The 24236-nt window shown below is 36.7% G+C and overlaps 1 protein-coding gene and 1 non-coding gene across 4 annotated transcripts in view; both read right to left on the bottom strand.

Annotated features, from left to right (window-relative positions):
- Positions 1–24236, bottom strand: part of epc1a (enhancer of polycomb homolog 1 (Drosophila) a) — a 122652-nt gene that overhangs the window by 35942 nt on the left and 62474 nt on the right. The gene's annotated exons all lie outside the window — the stretch shown is intronic.
- On the bottom strand, positions 7881–8009 carry LOC114654013 (small nucleolar RNA SNORA47). The gene has a single exon (XR_003716660.1). It is a non-coding gene; the product is annotated as a small nucleolar RNA SNORA47 (small nucleolar RNA).

The raw sequence follows: 24236 nt of genomic DNA, 5'->3' as shown, positions 1-24236 counted from the left end.
ACTGGAAAATTACTTCTAAAATGTCCCTTTCAGAAATGGAACAAAGGTCAAAATACTGAACTACTGTTAAAAAACACCACTGATAATTTTAATCAACACCAGTTGTACTAGGTTATAAGCATGTTGGACTCCCTAAACTGCAAAAGGAAACCGCCAATAATGTTTTAACACCACCACTTATGTAATAGAACACTAACACTTCCAAGGCAGGTGTTGACAATAGTCAACACAAAGAATTGATGGGTAACGGACAAGAAAAATCACCTTTAATGTATTATACAGTTTTATCCACTAAATGGCAGCAAAGACCACAAGAGAAAAGATGAGTCGCCATTAACGTTCATTACAGCATGGTGTCACATGTCCTCAGCCACTTATGTCGAAAGAAATCCTCTGCCAGAGATGTGTTGTGTATTTCTGATGACTGATTCTGCACTGTCAAATGAGGATTTTGAGTTGGAGAAAAGTGACAATGAGAGTGCTGTTGAAAAACCATTTTCTTAGTTAATTTTCCCCCACAATCTGGGGAATAAAAAGGAGTTTGATGAAACAACAAAGTCCTCCAAAAAAGTTAATACAGTATAGCTTAAAGCGATTAAAACGGCACAAAAGATCTGCAAACCGTTATTACGAAACACTACTAGGGTGGTTATTTGGGAGTTTATTTTTGAATAAAGCACAAGGTAAATGTCATTTGTTAATATCAAAAACAAACCAAAAAAAAAAAAAAAACCTCCATCCAAACATCCAAAAGAAACACCCACTTTGGTATGTTAAACAAAAAGTATATATAAAAAAAGGTTAAAAGACACAAAACAAACCTCATTTGCAATTCTATGCATCCTCAGTCAACAAAACAAGTCATTCATTTGTCAGCAGTAGGGTCAAAAACTGAAATATGTTACTTGCATTAAGTGTGCCTTTGTAACTTCTGCTTGTGTGCCCACTACTGTTTACCGTTTATATTTTTTGAGATATAGCGATTAAAAAGCACTGACAAGGGAAAAGGCAAAAAGAAAAAACACATGAGAGCAATCAGCTGAATATTCAAGAAATCAAAAATGCAGTGAACTGTACCTTCCTGACATGCCTAGATCAAGGCAACTCATTCAAGCATGGAGACTTTTATATTAATGGCTTTTAAAAATTATTTTCAAAAGGAGGAGTTTAAATACTTTCTAAATATAAACTATTTGAAGAAAAGTGACTTGCTTTCTCTAGCGCAAATCTGAGCTTTTTCCAAAAAACTTTTCAGATCACCATCTAGTGTATGCACATCACAGCCAACAACATACTACACATTTTCAATCTGGTAGCATTATACTTCATTAGAGGCAACTTTTCAGTGCCTCAACATGCACATACGATTAGACAGACTGATAGACTGACATAGTATTTTGATCTTTAAATGGAAATTCGTTTTCTCCAGAAACAATACAGAACACAAAACAGTGAAGATTTTAGAAAAAATACAAAGAAATGCACGCACATACAAAGAAGTAAAACAATACAAACTATTACCTAAATGCAAAATTCAGAACTATAAATGCACTGCACCCGGTGTATAGTTAATATAGTGTCCCTAACGATATGCAATTTCACTATGTAAAACTCTGGAACTATTGATACATTTCAGTTGTGAAAAACTTGAGTGTTGTATCATAAAAAGCAAAGAAGAAATTTAGCAGATCACTCATCTTTACAAAATGCAGCATAATAGCACAAAGTAACAGTTCCCAGGACCAAAGTGCAACATATGCATAAACACAGGACATGTGCAAGACGAGGACTATACTATACAATAAACAGATAAATAATTGGTAAATGGATAGTAACAATCTGAAAATTGATAGAAATAAATGAACAACTAACAATAAAGACAACAGTAGTAACATACAGTGCATCTGGAAAGTATCCACAGCGCACCACTTTTTCCACATTTTGTTCTGTTACAGCCTTATTCCAAAATGGATTAAATTCATTTTTTTCCTCAGAATCCTACACACAACACCCCATAATGACAACATGAAAAAAGTTTACTTGAGGTTTTTGCAAATTTATTAAAAATAAAAAAAACTGAGAAATCGCATGTACATAAGTATTCACAGCCTTTGCTCAATACTTTGTCGATGCACCTTTGGCAGCAATTGCAGCCTCAAGTCTTTTTGAATATGATGCCACAAGCTTGGCACACCTATCCTTGGCCAGTTTCGCCCATTCCTCTTTGCAGCACTTCTCAAGCTCCATCAGGCTGAATGGGAAGCGTCGGTGCACAGCCATTTTAAGATCTCTCCAGAGATGTTCAATCAGATTCAAGTCTGGGCTCTGGCTGGGCCACTCGAGGACATTCACAGAGTTGTCCTGAAGCCACTCCTTTGATATCTTGGCTGCGTACTTAGGGTCGTTGTTCAGCTGAAAGTTGAACCATCGCCCCAGTCTGAGTTCAAGAGCGCTCTGGAGCAAGTTTTCATCCAGGATGTGTCTGTACATTGCTGCAGTCATCTTTCCCTTTATCCTGACTAGTCTCCCAGTCCCTGCCACTGAAAAACATCCCCACAGCATGATGCTGCCACCACCATGCTTCACTGTAGGGATGGTATTGACCTGGTGATGAGCGGTGCCTGGTTTCCTCCAAACGTGACGCCTGGCATTCACTCCAAAGAGTTCAATCTTTGTCTCATCAGACCAGAGAATTTTCTCTCTCATGGTCTGAGTGTCCTTCAGGTGCCTTTTGGCAAACTCCAGGTGGGCTGCCATGTGCCTTTTACTAAGGAGTGGCTTCTGTCTGGCCACTCTACCATACAGGCCTGATTGGTGGATTGCTGCAGAGATGGTTGTCCTTTTGGAAGGTTCTCCTCTCTCCACAGAGGACTTCTGGAGCTCTGACAGAGTGACCATCGGGTTCTTGGTCACCTCCCTGACTAAGGCCCTTCTCCCCTGATCGCTCAGTTTAGATGGCTGGCCAGCTCTAGGAAGAGTCCTGGTGGTTTCGAACTTCTTCCACTTACGGATGATGGAGGCCACTGTGCTCATTGGGACCTTCAAAGTAGCAGAAATTTTTCTGTAACCTTCCCCAGATTTGTGCCTCGAGACAATCCTGTCTCAGAGGTCTACAGACAATTCCTTTGACTTCATGCTTGGTTTGTACTCTGACATGAACTGTCAACTGTGGGACCATATATAGACAGGTGTGTGCCTTTCCAAATCATGTCCAGTCAACTGAATTTACCACAGGTGGACTCCAATTAAGCTGCAGAAACATCTCAAGGATGATCAGGGGAAACAGGATGCACCCGAGCTCAATTTTGAGCTTCATGACAAAGGCTGTGAATACTTATGTACATGTGCTTTCTCAATTTTTTTTATTTTTAATAAATTTGCAAAAATCTCAAGTAAACTTTTTTCACATCGTCATTATGGGGTGTTGTGTGTAGAATTCTGAGGGAAAAAATGAATTTAATCCATTCTGGAATAAGGCTGTAACATAACAAAATGTGGAAAAAGTGATGCGCTGTGAATACTTTCTGGATGCACTGTACATATAAATATACTGCTAAAAACAGATGTGAGGGGAGGTGGGCTGCACAGCATTCAGAGTGTTTGAACAGACAAGGGATTGAAGCTTTAGCAGAAAAGGGTAGACGCGGTTATGGGACACTAAACCTCCAGCAGGTAGTAGCAAAGGAGAGAATTAAAACAAATCTGAGTGCCATTATGAACAATGATCAACATTCTCTGTGACACACCAATACTGAGGGCTTTTAGCCATTCATTCATTCAGCAGAAGGGTATCAGGAAACACTACCAGGGCGGTTTTATATGATTGGCAATATGCCTCACTGTGGTCGTCTCTGCTAAGGCAGATCAGTTCTTTTAAATGTTCTTCCTTTTTAGTCATTCCAGGGTGTGTATGTGAATTTGCTTGTCCATCTATTTATTTAATGAGCTTCTGTAGAACACAAAATATTTTTAAAGAGTAGTAAGTGCTATGGGAACAAGAGGGAATCTTAGTTTTGCTTTGCCAATTACTTTAACAATGTACAGTGTTGGGCACTTAAATGGTAGTCTTTAAAAAGAAAACTATGGGTTGAAAAGTCCTGATTGGACAAGCTTTACAAAACATTTTAACAAAACACTGTACTAAATATTAGTATTATTCTTTCTTTAGCTAACAAGTGGTGATGTGCAAATGGATCCATGCTTAAAACACTATCCATTACAAATGTTTCTTTGCATGGGGAGTTTATCTAAGACAGGCAAGTTCACATGCCTTTCCATATTCATCAGGCAGCATTCCTTTTGAATGAACATAAATAGCACTGCCCCTTAATATGACTGAGCAGCTATTAGCAATTTAAAGTGCTCATGGTATCCTGTACAAATGGATGAGGCAAACGTTCACTGCAACATTGAGATGCTTTACATCAATGCCAGAGCTGAAGATAAAATTTTGTGCTCTTTACTTACAGCAATGGCAGGCTTTGCAGCTTGTAGTAGTAGTACTACTATCTCAAGCAAGTGTGACCCAAAAATATATGACAAATGGGACCAATAATCAGAAATTAAGAAAACTATTGGACTTCCAGCTTTTATGATTAATCTAGGTGATAGGATTTTCACCCCCCCCCCCCCCCCCCCATAATAGAAGAATGTTTAATTTAGAATGGAATGCAAAGTCGCTCAGCTTTAGTTTTGTAAAATGTAACATTTTTAAATGTTAAATCAGATTAAGAAACAAAGGCAGTCATTTACATTTTAATGTACTGCATATTATTCTGGCAGGTGTAATATTATACAGCTGTCCTATATTGGCCTCTTGCATTTTATATGTTGGGGAACGTGCTGATGGACCGTAAATAAATGTAATTATTATGAGTAAAAACTGCCATATGTTTAGTAACAAATACACATCCTTCCATAGAGATTACAAACTTCGGCACCAAGTATGCAATTATTCAAATTGAGGAAACACTGTCTAGAAGGGATATATCAATGAGTTTTTCATATTTTCATTATAGAAGACAGATTAAGTATCCTGGGAACTGTCATGCCTACTTAAATCACTCATTAAAACAAAGGTGAAGAAAAGGAAGATTAAATATGAGACAAGTGTTTTCCAGAAGTTACTTAAAAAGGAAACCAGCTGCTCTCCACTTGTTGCAAAGGATGTGCAACACAGCTGCTAAGTCCGGCACCTTGGGTAGAAGTTGCCACTAGTCAAGCACCACTATCAAATTATAAATTAAACTTTTATACAGGGTTTAAAACTGTATAACAGCATTTTATTATTTTCAAGAACCTCATACTCAATTGTTTATTAGCTTGATAGCTGCTGCCTAAATACACCCAAACCGCCTACCCCCCACCGACAATTCCAACATACAAATTATTATATACTTTAAAATGTGATGGAGACTTCAAGGGGGACTGGGGATGTGCTCCTTGCATTGACTTGTGGAGTGTGGCAAGTCAGGGAGGTGACAGATTATGCGGCAGAGCGTGAATATCTCTCAGTTCGTAAAATGTAGATTCAATAATACATTTAGTCTAAATTGAAATGTGCAAGTGTTGTGATGTAAATTTAATCCATCCAATTTTGGATGACAGGAAGCCAGTGATTACCACAGCAGCACTGGGTGTAAGGAGTTTGATGGGCTTTAGCAGCAGGGAGACTCAAAATGCCCTCTAAATGTTGTGTCTATGACCAATCCCCTGCTGCTCAGGGGGCTGCTTTTTAGTGCCTGCTTCTCTAGGTATTACCAATCCCCTCAGGCAGGTTTCCGCCACTAGAGAAGTGCATCCCTCTCAGGTCTCGAGGCTGGAAGCTATAGTAGTTGTATACAAAACAAGTCAACAAATCTGGCAGCATTTCTGGTCAGCTTAATAGGTTTAGATTTAATGACAAATGATGGACAGCAAATAATTAAATTACATTTAATAAGCAATTATGTAACATTGTTACTTTTCTGGTAAGTAATGAGTATTGTAACCAAGTTACTTTTAAAAGCAACATGCCCTAACGCCCGCCAGAATTCACAAAGAAACAAGTGCTTGCTAGCTGGCAGCACTGTTAATATGTATCTGTACAAGGCTACCTGAAAAAGCGCATGTGAAGCACAGGTGAGAACTACAAAAAAAAAAAAAAAATGCTACTGCAGTGTATCCCTCAAATAGAACCTTTAGGGGCAGGCTGTGGCTGCAAAAGTTTGTATATTACGGATGCTCTTATAATATTATATATAAATCTATAATCATTTCCAAGGTAGCACTTAATGTTTTAAGAAATCCATGTCATTAAAACTGTGCATGTGTGGATGGCTGTTTGCTAGGCAGATTATCTCTGTCCTCCTCTATACAGTTGGCCTTTGTAGCGAGCAAGCAGTTAAGTGATAAATGTGCCCTGATCCCATTTTCTTCAGAAACATGACTACAAATTGAAACAAATCTCTTAAAATATTTTAAATAGAACAGAAAGACAACCCAGTAGTCAGAGGCATCATATACACCATAGATTTATTAAATTAATTCATCAGTACATACAGGCCAACACACACCATCTACTTTGGGTGTTGCAACAGTCCATGTAACATCAATATAACACCATGCACTGTTTAAATATACCTCTATGTCGTCTTGTGCACTGTACGATAACACTACTGCAGACGTCTTTACCAGTGTTTCATGAGATTCTCCTCCATTGATAAACTGGTTAAGCTACTTATTCTGATTACTGTGCATACCCTCAAACCAAGTGAATGGCCTTTATAGACACACAATCTTTACACCAAACAAATCTATTGGTATTTACCAAACAAGCCCGATTCATTACATGATCGCAGCTGCATAAGCAGTAACTGGATATTAGCCTGTTGTCATTATGCTACCCTATTAAATGCACACTTTCAGCAAGGCTCCAATTTTTTTTCTTTTAAATATTTACTTATTGAAGGTATTTAAAAATCATAGCTTTGTGTTCAGGTAGCAATATGAATTTCCCCCTTCATTCTGTGAGCTATGTAAAAGAATCAACAGGGCTATTGATTAAATCTAAAGATAATGCAGTGCTTATATATCGAAATGATTTTCATACAAACAATAGAACAGTTGCTTAGACTCTTAGACCAAATGACCTGTTCAACTTTAAGTTGCATGTTCCACAGTATTACGGTAAAGCAACAAAATTCAAAATTTCAGGTAAAAATTACATATCAGATTAGGGTTGTTCTATGTTTTCTCTTGTCCCAACTACTCAAAGCCCCTGTCTGCATAAGCTGCAATAAGGCTCTGCAAGTAAAAAGAGGTTAACAATAAAATATTCAGCAGATATGACGTAACACAAGATTCTCCCAAGTGGTTAATTAATGTGGAACTTATTAGGGACTGAGAACTGAAGAATTCGAAAGGCTTTAATCATGTATGAAAGTTTAATACTTTGTAAAATAGGCTTACATACACTTCAGGTCAATTCTGTAGTACCAAGAATTGAAAATGCAAAATTGAAGGTTTTAACCATAAACGTAACATGCGGACACACCTTCCTTTTAGGGATAGAATTTCAACTATTTTTTGACTAAAAAGGGAACATTACTTTGTAATAAACTGCAATTACTTAATATTTAAATATGAAAACTGTAAACTTACTGTATATTAAACCTAAAAATTGGGATATCGTCTCTTTGCGGAGTCTGGCAATTCCCATCACTATCCTATCAGTCACTCCTCACTATAGATTATATTGCCAGCCACACCCATTTCTCTGCTTAAAGGTTTAAACAAAATAATATCAAATATTAAAAATCTAAAAAGCATTTTACAAAAAAGGCGAAGTATTTACATAATATTAAACATGGCTTGGAAGTCTGTCAGTGCAAATGGATAAAGACTTGAACGCCAGCAGTACAACTACTTCAATGGAAAAAATGAAGTAATCTCTGCATTAGCACTGTTATTTTAGGAAGTTACAACCGGTAAAAACAGCAATTATTACTGTTTCACCTTCTCAACCTCCATCTAAGAATTAAATGTCTATATATGCATTAGGCTGAAAATTACACCTCCTAGGCAACTTAAAAACAACTAGAAATTCAGCTTTCAGTTACCTTGTATCTCAGCGTCCTCAAACATGCTTTTTCTGGCAGACCGAATCAAACTTAAAGCTACTTATTTAGATGTGAGACCTTGGCATGGTAATTCACTCATCACTTTAATTAGAAGTAGCTATTACAATGCATTATGGTGAGGCTGTTCAAATTTCACTTACTACTGTATAGTAAAAACCAAACAGAAAAAGCAGGAACAAAATTGGAAGTCCAACCCCATGTGAATAAAGTTCTCAATTCACTCAACTGACTTCCATTTAAGTTTAATACCCTTCTAAATTCCTCCTACATACAAAAAAAATTCTTTCCTTGCCTTAAAGGACTTCAATGCCCATCCTTCAGGGCACTCACTCTGGTCTTACAAAGTAGACGTTCTCATGATTATTAAACTTTTAGTGGCTGAATAGTCAGATGTAGGGCGTAAAACCTTCAGAATAGTATACCAGCTAACAAAGATACTTATAGTTAATCAGCTTTTAAATCAAGACTCAAATCCTGTAACGATACTTTTGTTAGAAATGCAGCAGTGGCCATTCATATTGCTTTTTTATAATGCTTTAAAACTAATTACAGTACACTAAAGTGGTACTTCCCATGGTCTCTCTTCTCTGCATCTAAACAGCAAATTGGAGTTTCTATCAAGAAACCACTACTTCAACAAAAAATCCAAATTTTAAAGCAATGAATAAGGTGCATAGCTTATAGCCAACAACATAGCTAGAGAAAAGAGTTTTCTTTAGGTGGCATGCAACTGGTAGGCAACAGAAGTGTGCAGGATTCTAACAGAATGCTATGAGAGGGAGGAGGCAATAAAGGAATTAAACATTGAGTTCAGTTCAATGAAATTTTAATAATAATGACAAAATGTAAACCAAGTAAATAAAATATGATAAAAGCAAAAAGCTGGTGCTAGATGCAATCTGAAAAATCAGGCTTGTAAAATAATGCAGTACTGCACAGCATGTCTGGAGTAACAATACTGAAACTAGCACAAGGAAAAGCAAAAACACATTCTACAGTTGAACAACAGAATTTGTCCTTTGAAGATTACATTTAAGTATATTGAAATTATATGAGCAGGCCTACCTCCTCATTCATTAATTATTATGCTAACTCTGTTCTTAAAAGGGCACACAACAGCTGTATCTATTACCAAAATTAGCTAATACACAGGAATCGTCTTTTGGATTTGAACATCTGGGTGGCCCTCCACCCAGACTTCCGCATTCAGCTAATAAACTGCAACCATTCACGCCGTCTGAGAACACCAAAGTAAATCAAGCCTTTCCCAGAATGCTCCACTCCCGTGAAAGAAAATCCAAACAATGGACATCCAAGCAAACTTGAAACTCTCTCCAGCTGACTTTAAAATATGTGATTAAGCAAAATACCTGTTACTTATAAACCAAGTGCACAAGGAAACAAACATTTCAATTCCAAACAATGGCTTCTTCACTTGTACACCACTATTTCCATTGTATACTGACAAAAATCATACCCACTCAAAGTGCATTTCTTGCAAAAGAGAATTTTACATTGGATTCTGACAAGATCAAAGCTGTGTAAAATACTGAAGAAAAAAAATGTAATTGTTTTTGAAAATTCATCCGACTGATCCCACCAAACTAACACGATCTAAATCATGTAGGCACATAATTAATATAGAACCCATCAGAATTTTGTGGCACACATAATAGATGGTACGTATGGATAGTTTGGAAGTTGACAGTGATTGAACACAAACACAACTGTCTTGAAACGCTAATATTTAAATACAAGATGCTTCTAATCTACTACATTAAAAACAATTTACCTGGTTGAAAGAATTTCAACAATGAGAACTTCTACAGTTTGCTAAACCAAGAAGGTTAAAAATGAAAATTATGCAAATGTAAATACATCTCCTATCATTAAAAATACTTATTGCTAAATCTGATTATCCCGGGCCTCACTGTATCTACATGTACATTTATTTAATAAAATACTCTTGTGTAGCAGCTAATTACAACCTACAAAGGAGCACACTGTACAAAACCTTTTATTTTAGATGATTATAACTATCTTCTAACTTATTTGGCTTTTTGGGTCTCTCAATGCTACAGTTTATATCCTTACTCCAGAAATGAGTCTTTTTTACCGTCACACTACACTCTGCAGTTTGAGATATTATTAAAAACTACCTGCAATCCTGACCCCCAGGTTTACCTCATTCGTTTATAAACTGTAGACTTTAAGAACAAATTTTACATTTGTAGTTTACATCTGCAGAGCAATTCTTAAAGTGAGATATTGGACCTTAGGAGAGCTCTAAATAAAGAAATATCGGAATGCTTTATTGTATTTATTTCAAGTATATGTTGTGAGGAGAGGAACAAAAAAAAAAAAAAAAAAAAAAAAAAAAAAGTGAATCAACGGCTTGCTACACACCTTCTTAGAATTACTAAAATGGCAACTGCTTAGAAAAACAAAGCAATATAATATACTGACAGTTACAAAAGTTATAGGTGTGCTGAATCAGATATTAAAGGTACAGATGGCACAGCAACCTAGTAACCCTTTAAACGCTGCCTCATTTTTGCCAAATTTTTATGATTTAACTGGCCACACATTCTTTATACTTAACTCAATATACATGTTCCATGTATCAAAATGAAGGACTGACAACTCTTACAGAAAATTTACACTTGAATTAAGTTTTATGTAGAAATGACAGTACAGTAAATTGCAACATTCAATCACATTTTTACTAAAAAAAACAAACCACTTTGAATATTATTCTTAGCATAAATGTTGGGATATACTTCCAATCAATCAATAATTCTTCTAGCTTTTACTATATTCAAATAAATGTCTAAATTATAAACAGTGTGCTTTCAGTAAAAGTACTAGATATCCAAATGAAGGGTAAGCATTGCAGTTTCAGAATTTATACATCTGGTAATGGAACTGTTTTAGGGAAAAAATCTATATAGCACAGTAACACTACAAACTCCAACTAGGTTTTTAACCAAAAAAGAAGTTCGAATGTTGCTTTTCTTGTCATAAGTTTTGGAATATGCATCAAAACACCAAACACAACAAAGAATGCATGCCCATATGGCTAGTACACAACACAAGGGTTACCAAAAGCTAGCAGCCAATCTGTAGAATGTTATTGCTTTGAAGCAGTAAAAATAAAGATCTTCTTCCACTGCCTCTACAGTTTTCAAATATCACCATAAAAAGAATTTGCCTTACTGAAAAGCTTATATTCTAGATGTGCAATTGAAGGCCAAACCTTGGTCTTTCTGAATATATCTTGAAAATAAAATTATACCTTGTGACAGAATTATGGCACAAACAATTGTAATACTCCAAAACACCACCATCATAATTAGGTATAATTTTTCCTTGTAGTGGTACAAGTTCAGGAATATTAGAAATGATAAAAATAATGTCCTGGTGAGGAAAAACTACATCAAGAGACTAAAGAAAAATACATACATAAATAGTCACCCTCTCAGTTAAAAAAAAAAAAAAACCAAACAAAAACTTTACAATTCAAAATAACGTTTTATGAAACTGATCAAGAGTTTTGCCTCTGGGCAAAAACTTGTGATTTATTTATAGATACTTATACACACACACACACACACACACACACACACAAATATTCATATATAATTTCACAAGTTTCATATTTGTAAAAGTTATGAGCTTTGAATAACGTACATATACAAAGCAGTACAAAAACAAAAACCCACACACACTTAACTATAAAATATGACAAAAGCTAGCACATCTCATTTGCATCACATAGTGGAAGAAAGCAGAAACTCACCTATACTATGCACTTAGCCCCCACAACAGCATCCTGGATACAAGTCTAAAAGAATCTACATCAGATCCATTACTTTCACTATCCTCATTCATAATAAAGCAAGCTTCTTGGCTTATGGGCTTTTTCTTTTCTTGCATGGGTCATTCTCAAAATACTGCCACTAATATGTGAAGATGCGCCTTTCTGTGTGTGCCTGGAATTTTGTAAACACAAGCGTTTCCCCGCTTATCGTTCTCAGAGTTTCTTGTAATCAGAAGGTGGTACAAAGGGCAAGCAGTACCTTGTTTAAAAATACAGAACCTGGAAAATTTAGAGAGCCAATGGGAGAAAAAATGTCAGTGATTTTGAATCCAAATTGGCAATCCAATGGGCAATAAGCAAAGGCAGACCTCAAGGCACTTTCAATATGACTGCTTCATCTCAACATCCACTGGACAATGGAAAGAATAACTGGCAGCACAACAATTTTTTTTTTTTTTTTTAAAATCTACAGTAGATAAGCCTGGACCCCGCTTGCAAATGGGGAGTGGGGGCTACTGACTGAGGCATAAGCTTACAGGCAGATGGAGAAAAACAATGCAGAGATGTACATACACATGCAATACATCTTTTGACAGCAAACTATTCAACTCTGTGTATCACTCTTTGAATTTAAATGATCTCTTTAGAAGTTTAAAGAAAAAAAAAGTTATAAAGCTGTGCAAACCCAGCAGCAATGAGAAGCAGGGGGAGTGCATGAGGAATTGACATGAAGAAAAAAAAAAAAGAAAAAAAAAAGACTTGGATTTAATAAACACACTGACACTCTTCCTGAATATTAAAAAAGCTCTCCCACTAAAATTATAAGCACCACACTGGTTTAAAGTTCATTATAGTAAAGTCAAGGAAAAGGTTGGACTAACTTTATAAACCAATGATATATGCTAGACCATTTTCATTAAAAGTAGAAAAACAAAATACTACAAAAGAATTTATAGACAAGTGAAATTTTAAAAATGGCATAAATGGCTCAATTTATCTTAAGATGTACATATAAAAAGTTAGAAGAAAAAGCTTAGGAGCCCTTTGGAATTACCTGAATTTCTGTACCTTTTATTCAAAAACCATGTGCTCGATCTTCAACTAACAGTAACAAATACAGAATCAACTTCAAATAATAAATACACAATTGTCCTCCTCGTCAGTACAGAACAAATTATATGCAGCTCATAAAGTACATGGGCTATGACTATTACATTGGTTACAACAGTAAGGAAACATTAATCATTCACACATCAGAAACATACTGCTATCATTATTCTAGGAGTTGTGCCTAGCAATACATTACACAACCATGCAGACTATTTTCTTGCAAAACTCAATGTTAAGATTTTAGTGTAAAGATGATGGCAATAAACAAAACTCCATTTCTCTCAAAGAAATCAGACTTTATTATTACAAAAATTACTAACACCCTGTTAAAAAAAAAAAAAGAAAAAAAAAAAAAAAAGAAGAAGTTGTTTAGTACACAAACTGCCCCATTGGTTTAGCATCCAGCGCCAAAAGGGCAACTGTAGCCTGTACTGAAATATCCATGAAACACTTAGAACATGCAAGTATATTCTAACAAAGATGTTGCCTGGCAATTTATTTTTTTTTACCAAAAAAGTCTGAAATCAATACACTACAAACTGAAGAACCGTATGCTGTCCATCTTGAAATTAGATGCCACCCACTAAAAAACATACATAAGCATATTTTTTTGCCAATCCTCAAACCTCATTGTACTTCCTGGCTTCAAGACTCCTGTACAAAATGGGAAGAAAACCATACATATACACTGTGAAAGCAATTGGAACCAGGAGTTAGGGTCCATCATCTTCAGACACTAGCCTTTGATTAATACAAACAAATCACCTCAAGAGCAGAGCAACCATTTTATCCCACATGGTATCTTATACTTCTGGTGCTATAACGATGTAGCAAAATCTCTTAATATCATATATAGCATCTTTCTGAAAGATTTTTTAATACATTAAATGACCCAAGTGTAGGTGCGTGTCCCATTTCAAGATATTCAAAACAAATATACAAACCCTTGATGGTTCAAAAGTCAAAATAGTGCTTTCACCTTTTTTCCATTTTACAATAGTAAATAGTAACACTTTCAAAAATGTTAATCCTCCAGTAGATGTTACCAAGTCTAATTCTGGCACCATTAAACATGCATCACAATAATTCATGAAAAAATATTTTCAAAACAAAATAAAGGTTAACAACATGTCACAATTCTCAAGTCTTTCAATCAAATCTCCATCTGTAAATGTCCATGTGATGTCTGAAGTTTCTTCTAGTAAAATGATCAAAACATATAATTAATATAAATTCCTGTGAAAAATCTCATTACATATGCTAAATGTAATCAGCAACTGCTGAATTTTTAATACTCATTTAAAACTATCAGCACAATCAGATAGCAATGGCAACATAAACCACACTGCTAAATGTTCTTAGACAACAGAGCACTGCAAGATTCTTTACTTTTTCAAGCAAATCAGACAACTCATTAAAGTGTTATATTTTTAAAATCAGTTTTTTTTCTCAATTGTGGCACACACTCATTTGCCAAATAAAGTTAAAAGTATGCATTTTCAAAAATAGTCTTTCACAGTGGCACTCAAACAAAATCCTTAAAACTTGCAGAATACATCCAGTTTGTAGCATCAAAACTAATGATAAAAAAAATGCCTTAGATTACATAAAAGATGGAATTATCTGTAATAAATATTAATAAGTCCCCTGCTTCTGTTCACAGTGACTACTATAGCCAGTTTTCACCTAAACAGGCAGATGGCCAAAGCCATGCTTTGATTTAAAAAGTACTGAAGTAGGATATGACAAAAATTAAACATGTCTAACAGTCTACCACAACACTGACTTTCAGTTAAACGGTTTGAAAATGCACGTTCCCGAGATGTAAAAATTCACTGAATAATGTAGCACCTATGTTTTAACTGACCCTCTTACTACAGTGCTTAGATTAATCGCAAACATGACTTTTGTTACACCACCCTAGGGCTTTTAAGTTTCAGCAATATGCAATGTGCTACTGCTGCAGCTAACAAGATAAATAAAAGTCAATTTGATTAAAGTTGGCCATTTAATACTTTTGGCTTTGATTGCTTCTCCCAGTTAAATTTCATAAAATAGAAATGAATAATGGCCTAGCAGGGAAAAGGCAACTGGTTGTTCCTGGACATCACAATGTGCTCCAATGATGGCAGCACCAAGCCCCACTCTCTACAGAAAAAGCATTTGTCCTTGGTAGGTATTACTTGAACCCCAAATGTGCATAACCAATTGCCAGTTAACCCGAGTTTAAATTACGCCTTTTTCTCTCTCATCTTCATCCTGTTCCTACTCTTCTGTGTATACTAGTTCACATAGATTAGGTTAAACAAAGAGGCATAAGTGAACACATCAATGGTATAATGCATAACATAATGGAAAACATAAAACTTCATTGAAAGTACAGCCAGAGGGATTAAAACTTTTCAGAGTACAAGTTCATCTGTGATATTAATGAAGGTAGCTCAAGCTGACTACTGGAATGAAGGATCACCACGTACACACACCAGGAATGCAGTGCAACCAGATTTCTTTAAAAGTGGAGTTTCAAGGGAAAAAAAATCCATAGGGATATACAGGTTTTGTAATGTGTGTGGCATCTCAAGATGCTACTATAATAAATTATAATTCATTTATATAGCACTTTTCTTACTACTCAAAGCACTAACACACAGGGAGGACCTGGGACATGAGCCCATAATCTTCTTACTGTGTGGCAGTTGTGCTAAGCCTGGGATTGTGAAAAAAAATAAGTTACTGAACTTACCCTGAATTTACCACACAGGATTTATGATGCTTTTTGTGAAAGGCTGAAAAAATCTTTATAAAGCTGCTTCATGAAATTTACAGAATATTTTTTTAATAAGTTCCAAAGGAAACAAACAACTTTGCTACCAACAATGCATTTTTCAGAAAAAAGCTTTTTCTGGACTAGCAAAAGAGCCTGCACAAAAATTGTAATTTCTCTGCCTTAAAACACCCTTCATACAACAGAATACTGCAAAACACTGGTATACCAAGTAGCAGCAAATATGAAACATTTAAAAATATCAAAGTCGCAAATCGAAAGGAGGAACAGTAATATCCAATTTAATTTTGGGTACAATTATAATCTCCATTTCTGAAAATTAAGACCTCAATCTACCAACAAACTGGAGCAAATCAGATTCAGAAAATTGAAAGTCAAACAACAGAATGTTTTTAAATAAAAAAGGGTAAAAAAAGGAAATAGGAGGTCTGCCAAATATGCCGGAAAACCGTATACAGTAAGAAGCTAGCCACTGGGTGTCTGTCTGGACGTATAGGCAAATATCTTTCACTAGTGGTGGCAAAATCTTTTTATAAAAGAGTAAAAGCCATTAAAAATATAATCTAGCTTCTTAATATTCAAAGATGCATGTAGTGGAACACAGCATACATTTATACCCTTACAGTGCAAAAATAAAGCATAACAGTGAAAATAAAACATTTGTTACAGCTGTGGAAAAAACATTTTTCATTGCTATCTTTAAATACATGACGACAGTATTCTTTATACAAAACTTTGCTTGTTACATGGTGAGAAGATAAGTAGGTCACTTATGTGTGAACTGGCATGGCAAGTAATTGTTAAATTAACAATATGCCATTCTCGGAGGACCCAATTTATTACAAGAGCAGCCTGAAGTACCTTTACAGAGTATTTCACCCACAGTGACGGGGATAATGATTCTGAATAATAAATTTAGCTATAACAAACTAAAATGCTATTACATTTAAGTAAGGTCTATATTCTCATTGCTCGCTTTTTTTTTTTATTTTTATTTTTTTAATTTGTTGCTTCCTTGGAGCTTTCATATTTTTATACAGGCATAAAGTGCAATTACATACCGAGTGTACACATTTCCAGTTCACATTTTTTAATTTCAGACAAGGCTTCTACAGCTTTAACAATATTATTTAAGCCTTATAAGGTTATATTATTTACTAAATAAAACTAAATATATTCCAAAGAATTTATTTTTCATGTAAGCAAAAATGCTTACAAAGTAGACTTGGAGCAAATTCTTTTAGTGCAATTGTTTTTTTTTCTGCTTTTTCAAACTCTAGCTTGATGCTTCCTTCTCCTTAATTTATGTTGGCAGTCCTTTTCTGCCACCTTCTTCCCATTCATCCTTGTACAATGCCCTTAGTTACAGATTAAAGTTTACAATTCACTCTGAAGACTGAGTGTTATGGTTTGACAGTTGTCATTTGACTTATGCAAACTGAACATTGCACAAAACAAAACAAATTTAAAAAATTAAAGATGCTAAATAAAAACAGTGTGGAGAGAAAGAGCTTTGAATGCAGACTTGTCAGCCTTGTCACATAACAACGGACTGTACAACCCATCAATGACCGCAAAGTACGTACAGGTTCACTGAGCCATTACCACAGTATTACAGGTTCCTACCACGTGGAGGAATTTCATGGTTGGCTTTAATAATAAAAACTGCAAGGGAAACAAAAGGACCTGGAAACGAAAAGGTATTTCACCCAAGATAATTTCATAATTACCAAAGTTGCTATTTTTGACAGAATGAGCCGTGTTTTTATTTACATATTGAAAGCTGGTCTCTGCAAAACAAGGTCTTAGGCATTATATAATTTTACATTTTGATTAAAATTAACTAATATGGACAGTTAAACAATACTTACATACATACATATACATATACACATATCTATACATTACATACATACATAGGTTTTAATAACACACACATGAACACACAGAGGTTTTAATAATTAATTGCACTACAGCTTTTTGCTGTTAAAAATACATTCATGATGTTTGTATATTTAAAAAAACAAAAAAAACAAAAAAAAAAACAAACTGTACTAGGCTAGACATTCCTGAGGTGTATTATAAAATATGGATTACCATTTTAATTATGCAGTATTTGTTTCTTAAAAAAATGTATACTGTACAACACACTCAAATACACACAGTACAAAACTTGCATACCTATAAAATGTCCATAAGATTTTTATCAATAAGGTACAAGGCTAACATGCTTAACAAGTCAAATAGACATTTTTACTGTTATTCTAACAATCCTATTTTTACTAAACTGCAATTTCAAATTCTTCATCTTGCGGAAAATGTGAGCTGCTGTACTTAACACAACTCACTCACCATAAAAACATAAGACAAGCAGTATTGCTTTTAATAAAAGGACAAAAAAGGTCTGAATGACGTAGCTCTTTATGCCATTTGTCTAACTACACAACTCTGATTCCCTTCTCTCAGTTTATTACTCAACTTTCTTAAAATGTAAAAGGTTGGTGAATGCAGCCAAAAAAAGCAGATGCTGACAAAAAAAGGGCTTTGTGATTGGTCAATTTACTGATAACCAAGTCTTTTGTTAAGAAAATTGGCTGGTTTAGAATGGGGACTGACTGATCAGAGCATCATCAAGGGAAATTACGCATTATCAATTTTTCAAAATTCTAAACAAATATTAGAAAACTAAACAAATTCATGTAGCGTTATAAGCAGCAGGATCACATTTGACTGAAGCAGCCAGTTTAGCCAACAAGCACCATTTGCACAGTACGGCTTGTGTTTGAGCTTTTGTGGAAGTCTGGCATTTAATCCTGCTTCTACAGAATTGCTTGGTTGTACTTTGACTCTGTGATGAGCAGATGTAGCTTGCCTTTTTATCTGACCACCATGACTACTTTGTGCTCTATTCCTGGCAAACAACAAAAATCAGCAAGCTTTCATTCAAAATGCATACATTTTCAGCCGAGACTGTGCAGCTACAAAACATACTAAAGCTTTATAATTATTTGTATTTAGTAATCTCACTAAAATGACATTACAATAAAATAATTCGGAACATAATCTCATTTTGTGTGTGTCAGAGGAGGGGGTAATTTAAACTTGAAGCTTTCACCAACATCCTTTTAAACCTTTGGGATGGCTTCTTTGAGTTGTGTACTAAAAATTTCAGTCAGTATATTTCCACTCCAGCAATGTATGATGCTTATCAAGAGTGTTTATATACATTAAAAAAGCCAATTAAATTTTGACAGTATCTTAATAGTATCTCAAGAGCTTAAGAAAAAAGTGCTCATCACTTGAGAAAATCGTGCCAATTGTTACTTGAGCTTTAACCAAAATAGTTTAATTTAGTTCAGCACTGCAAAGTAGACTATGAGAGTAAAATTATGTTTATCACTTCCAACTTTAGTTGATATTTTCAAACCACGCATCTTCACAAAAACTATAAACCAATTCCAAAAAAGTTGGGATGCTGTGTAAAATGTAAATAAAGACAATGCAATGATTTGCAAATCTCAAACCCCTATTTTATTCACAAAAGAATGTGGAAAACCTATCAAATGTTTAAACTCAGGAAAGAATACCATTTTGAGAAAAAAATTATGGTAATTTTGAATAATAATTCTTTGCATTTATATAGCGCTTTTCTCACTACTCAAAGCACTCAGCAATTGCAGGTTAAGGGCCTTGCTCAAGGGCCCAACAGAGCAGAGTCCCTATTGGCATTTACGGGATTCAAACCAGCAACCTTCAGATTGCCAGTGCAGATACCTAACCTCAGAGCCAAATTTGATGGCAGCAACATGTCTCTCAAAAGTTGGGACAGGGCCATGTTTACCACTGTGTAGCACCACCTCTTCTTTTAACTCTTTTAGGGCTAATTTTTTTTTTGTTTCTTTTCTCCCAGGGCTGAATATTTTTCCAAAAACTAACATTTTTTAAAAAAGAACACAAAGCAATTGTTTAACATATCAAATCAACAAAAAATATTTACTTTTGACAAATGTTACTGTCTTGCATGTTGTATGAGCCTGCATACTCTATGATTTCACATACATATCACATACATTTTACACAGCAAAGTCTGATCTCGCTCAAAGCAGCCAATTTCAGTCATTGCCACATTGCACTCCTTACAATACGTGTTGCTTTGGTGCCTATTTTTCAATTGTCTGTTGCTGCACTTTCTAACATATATTGTTAGTGTGTACTGTAGAGAGACAAGTCACCCATTTGCCATCATGCCATGCCACTGCCACCAAGTTTTCTGCTAGCATGAAAACCGTATTGTCACCTCTTTTCATCTTCTGAAACTTTATGAACTTTATGTATGGCATTATAGCCTGGCTCACCCCATGGGATTTGCTTCTGTTTATTACAGAAGTGAATAAAACTTTGCAGCAGCACGTACCTAAGCCACCAGGGGACAAAACACGTTTGGACCAATGCTCCCTGAAGTTATATCACCAGTTCTGTCTCATCTCTATTTGTAATGCCACAGCGGGCTTCATCTCGTCTTTCGTTGTGGGTTTCCACTTTGAAAAATGAGAATGCGATGCAAACGCAGCCCGCGATTCAAAAAAAATCTCTGCCTACCTGTTTGTCTCGTCTGACAGTAGCTGAAAAGCAGCATCAGGAGAGAGCAGCCTGAAGTACAGCAGCTGGTGATCTGCCGTGTCCAACAGCAAGCCATGCCGTCTTGTAAACTCCGGTAGCCAGATCAGCTCTCAACGGATCAATGTCTGTGTATTTATCCCATGCGAACCTTGCCGTAGATGCATCGGCTGCACGAAGGCACGCAACTGGCAGCAGATCCTCTGGCACGGCATCGGCTGGTGTCTGATCAGCTGATGCCTGCTTCTAACTCTCTTGCTCGATCTCCTGATCACTGCCAATAAAGTCCGATTCTGAAAAATCAAGAGTCCGACTCCGCGATAATGCGCAAATGCGCATAATGCGAGTGTTTTCTTTTCTGCACTTGCTTCGCTGCCTTTTCACATGTCGGTGCCATCTTGCCTGTTTACATTTCGCAACTCATGCACACGCAATGTTTATTTGCCGAGTCAACGAGTCTAGCATTCCTCCAAGCACAGAGGGAATGCCTGTGACGTGACAGTGAGATTTGTTGCCATTAACAGCTAAGTCGACATCCGCCTTCAACCCCTCCTGTCGATAAAAGTCGACATCCGCCCTAAAAGAGTTAATAAACAGTCCATAAATATCCACGAAATGAGGAGACCAGTTGCTCGTCTTCTGGGATTGGAAGGTTGCCCCATTCTTGAGCAGCTAAAATCTTAGATCAGACAACAGTCCTGGGTCGTCTGTCATATTTTTCGTTTCATGAAGGGCCACATTTTTCAACTGGTGAAAGGTCTAGACTGTAGACAGGCCACATCAGCACCCAGACTATTCTACTATAAACCATTATATTGTACTACAGGGTGAAGCAGAAAGGATGGACGTCTTTGAAATGGATAGAACTCACTACTAGGTGGAGTGACAGATGTGCGGTAGGTGGCGTTAGGTTCGCGAAGTCTTAGCATTTTTTTTGGAAGTTGAAGCCATGGAGCTGTGGACGATAGAACACCGCGTTTTTGCGTACGACTGTTTTGTCAAGAACAACCAATCTATTACTGCAGTTCAGCGTGAATTTCGTTGCCATTTCAATATCCACAGAAAAAAGCTGTTCCTGCTTGTAACACTATCCTACATTGGGTTAAAGCACTTCGTACACGAGGTACACTAATGAACAAAAGACTGCCAGGGGTTACATGATCGGCACATACCCCTGAAAATGTGGAAAGCGTACGACTAGCCCTGCTGCGCAGTCCAAGTCGATCTGCTCGGAAGCATTCTTCTGAACTTGGCCTCAATCGTTCGGAGCGCTATATCGGGATAATAACTTTTTTATCTGAATTACGACGAAAACGTATTCCCATCCGTTGTGTGTGGTTTCAACAGGATGGGGCGACAGCCCACACCGCTAGAGCATCAATGGATGTTATTTGCCCTCTCTTCCCTGGTCACCTCATTTCCGGGTTTGGTGACATTCATTGGCCTCCTCGATCCCCTGACTTATCCAGGTGCGATTATTTCTTGTGGGGTCACCTCAAGGCACATGTATACGAGCATAAGCCCCGTACATTAGAGGAACTGAAGGAAGCCATTCATGTGGAAGTCACCTAAATCGACCGAGCGATGCTGAAAAGAGTGGAGGCCAACTTCCATGAATGCCTTCAGAAATGCATCAGTGATAACGGACACCACATGGGAGATGTTGTTTTCCACACTTGATTTTGTCAAATGCTATTTCAATATGAACTCAAATCTTTCAATAAATTTCTTTGTAAGAAAAAATTAATAATTTTGTGATTTTGTAAAAAAACGTCCGTCCTTTCTGCCTCACCCTGCAGATTAAGTATGTCGTTTAGAATCAACTTACTGAAATAGGCAAGGCCTTCCCTGAAAAAGACATTGTCTAGATGTGAACATATGTTGCTCTAAAATCTGTATACAGTAATCCCTCCTCCATCGCGGGGGTTGCGTTCCAGAGCCACCCGCGAAATAGGAAAATCCGCGAAGTAGAAACCATATGTTTATATGGTTATTTTTAGAATGTCATGCTTGGGTCACAGATTTGCGCAGAAACCCAGGAGGTTGTAGAGAGACAGGAACGTTATTCAAACACTGCAAACAAACATTTGTCTCTTTTTCAAAAGTTTAAACTGTGCTCCATGACAAGACAGAGATGACAGTTCTGTCTCACAATTAAAAGAATGCAAACATATCTTCCTTTTCAAAGGAGTGCAAAGCAAGCAGTCAAAAAAAAAATCAATAGGGCTTTTTGGCTTTTAAGTATGCGAAGCACCGCCGGTACAAAGCTGTTGAAGGCGGCAGCTCACACCCCCTCTGTCAGGAGCAGAGAGAGAGAGAGAGCGAGAGATAGAGAGAGAGATAAAAAATCAATACGTGCCCTTTGAGCTTTTAAGTATGCGAAGCTCCGTGCAGCATGTCCTTCAGGAAGCAGCTGCACACAGCCCCCCTGCTCACACCCCGCTACTTCAGCGCAAGAGAGAGAGAGAGAGAGAGAGAGAGAGAGAGAGAGAGAGAGAAAGAAAGTTGGGTAGCTTCTCAGCCATCTGCCAATAGCGTCCCTTGTATGAAATCAACTGGGCAAACCAACTGAGGAAGCATGTACCAGAAATTAAAAGACCCATTGTCCGCAGAAACCCGCGAAGCAGCGAAAAATCCGCGATATATATTTAAATATGCTTACATATAAAATCCGCGATGGAGTGAAGCCGCGAAAGGCGAAGCGCGATATAGCGAGGGATCACTGTATACCTTTCAGCATTGATGGTGCCTTTCCAGCTGTGCAAGCTGGAAATTCCATAGGCACTCAAATGCAAGCTTCTGAACTGAACGCTGACAAAAATCCAGATGGTCCCTTCTCCTCTTTAATCTGAAGGATGCGACATCAATGTTTCCAAAAAGAATTTAAAATTTTGATTTGACTGACCACTGAACAGTTTTTCACTTTGCCTCAGTCCATTTTAAATGAAGTTGGGCCTAGAAAAGATGGTGGCATTTCTGGATCATGTACACATATGGCTTTTTCTTTGCATGAAAGAACTTTAACTTGCATTTGTGGATGGCCCAGCAAACTGTGTTCACAGATAAAGATTCCTGAAAGCGTTCCTGAGCCCATGCAGTTATTTCCATGACAGAATCATGCCCATTTTAAATGTAGTGCCACCTGAGGGCCCGAAGATCACAGGCATCCATTACTAATTTTCGGCCTTGTTCGTTACGCACAGAGATTTCTCCAGATTCTCCGATTCTTTTGAGGATATTATGTTCTAAAGGTGATGAGATACAGTAATCCCTCCTCCATCGCGGGGGTTGCGTTCCAGAGCCACCTGCGAAATAAGAAAACCCGCAAAGTAGAAACCATATGTTTATATGGTTATTTTTATATTGTCATGCTTGGGTCACAGATTTGCGCAGAAACACAGGAGGTTGTAGAGAGACAGGAACATTATTCAAACACTGCAAACATTTGTCTCTTTTTCAAAAGTTTAAACTGTGCTCCATGACAAGACAGAGATGACAGTTCTGTCTCACAATTAAAAGAATGCAAACATATCTTCCTCTTCAAAGGAGTGCGCATCAGGAGAGAGAGGAAAGCAAACAAATCAATAGGGCTGTTTGGCTTTTAAGTATGCGAAGCACTGCCGGTACAAAGCTGTTGAAGGCGGCAGCTCACACCCCCTCCGTCAGGAGCAGGGAGAGAGAGATACAGAGAAAAACAAAGTCAAAAATCAATACATGCCCTTTGAGCTTTTAAGTATGCGAAGCACCGTGCAGCATGTCGCTTCACAAAGCAGCTGCACACAGA

This window comes from Erpetoichthys calabaricus, chromosome 6 (genome assembly GCF_900747795.2).
Source record: "Erpetoichthys calabaricus chromosome 6, fErpCal1.3, whole genome shotgun sequence".
Classification (NCBI taxonomy): domain Eukaryota; kingdom Metazoa; phylum Chordata; class Cladistia; order Polypteriformes; family Polypteridae; genus Erpetoichthys; species Erpetoichthys calabaricus.
This window is presented reverse-complemented; position numbering and strand designations above follow the sequence as displayed.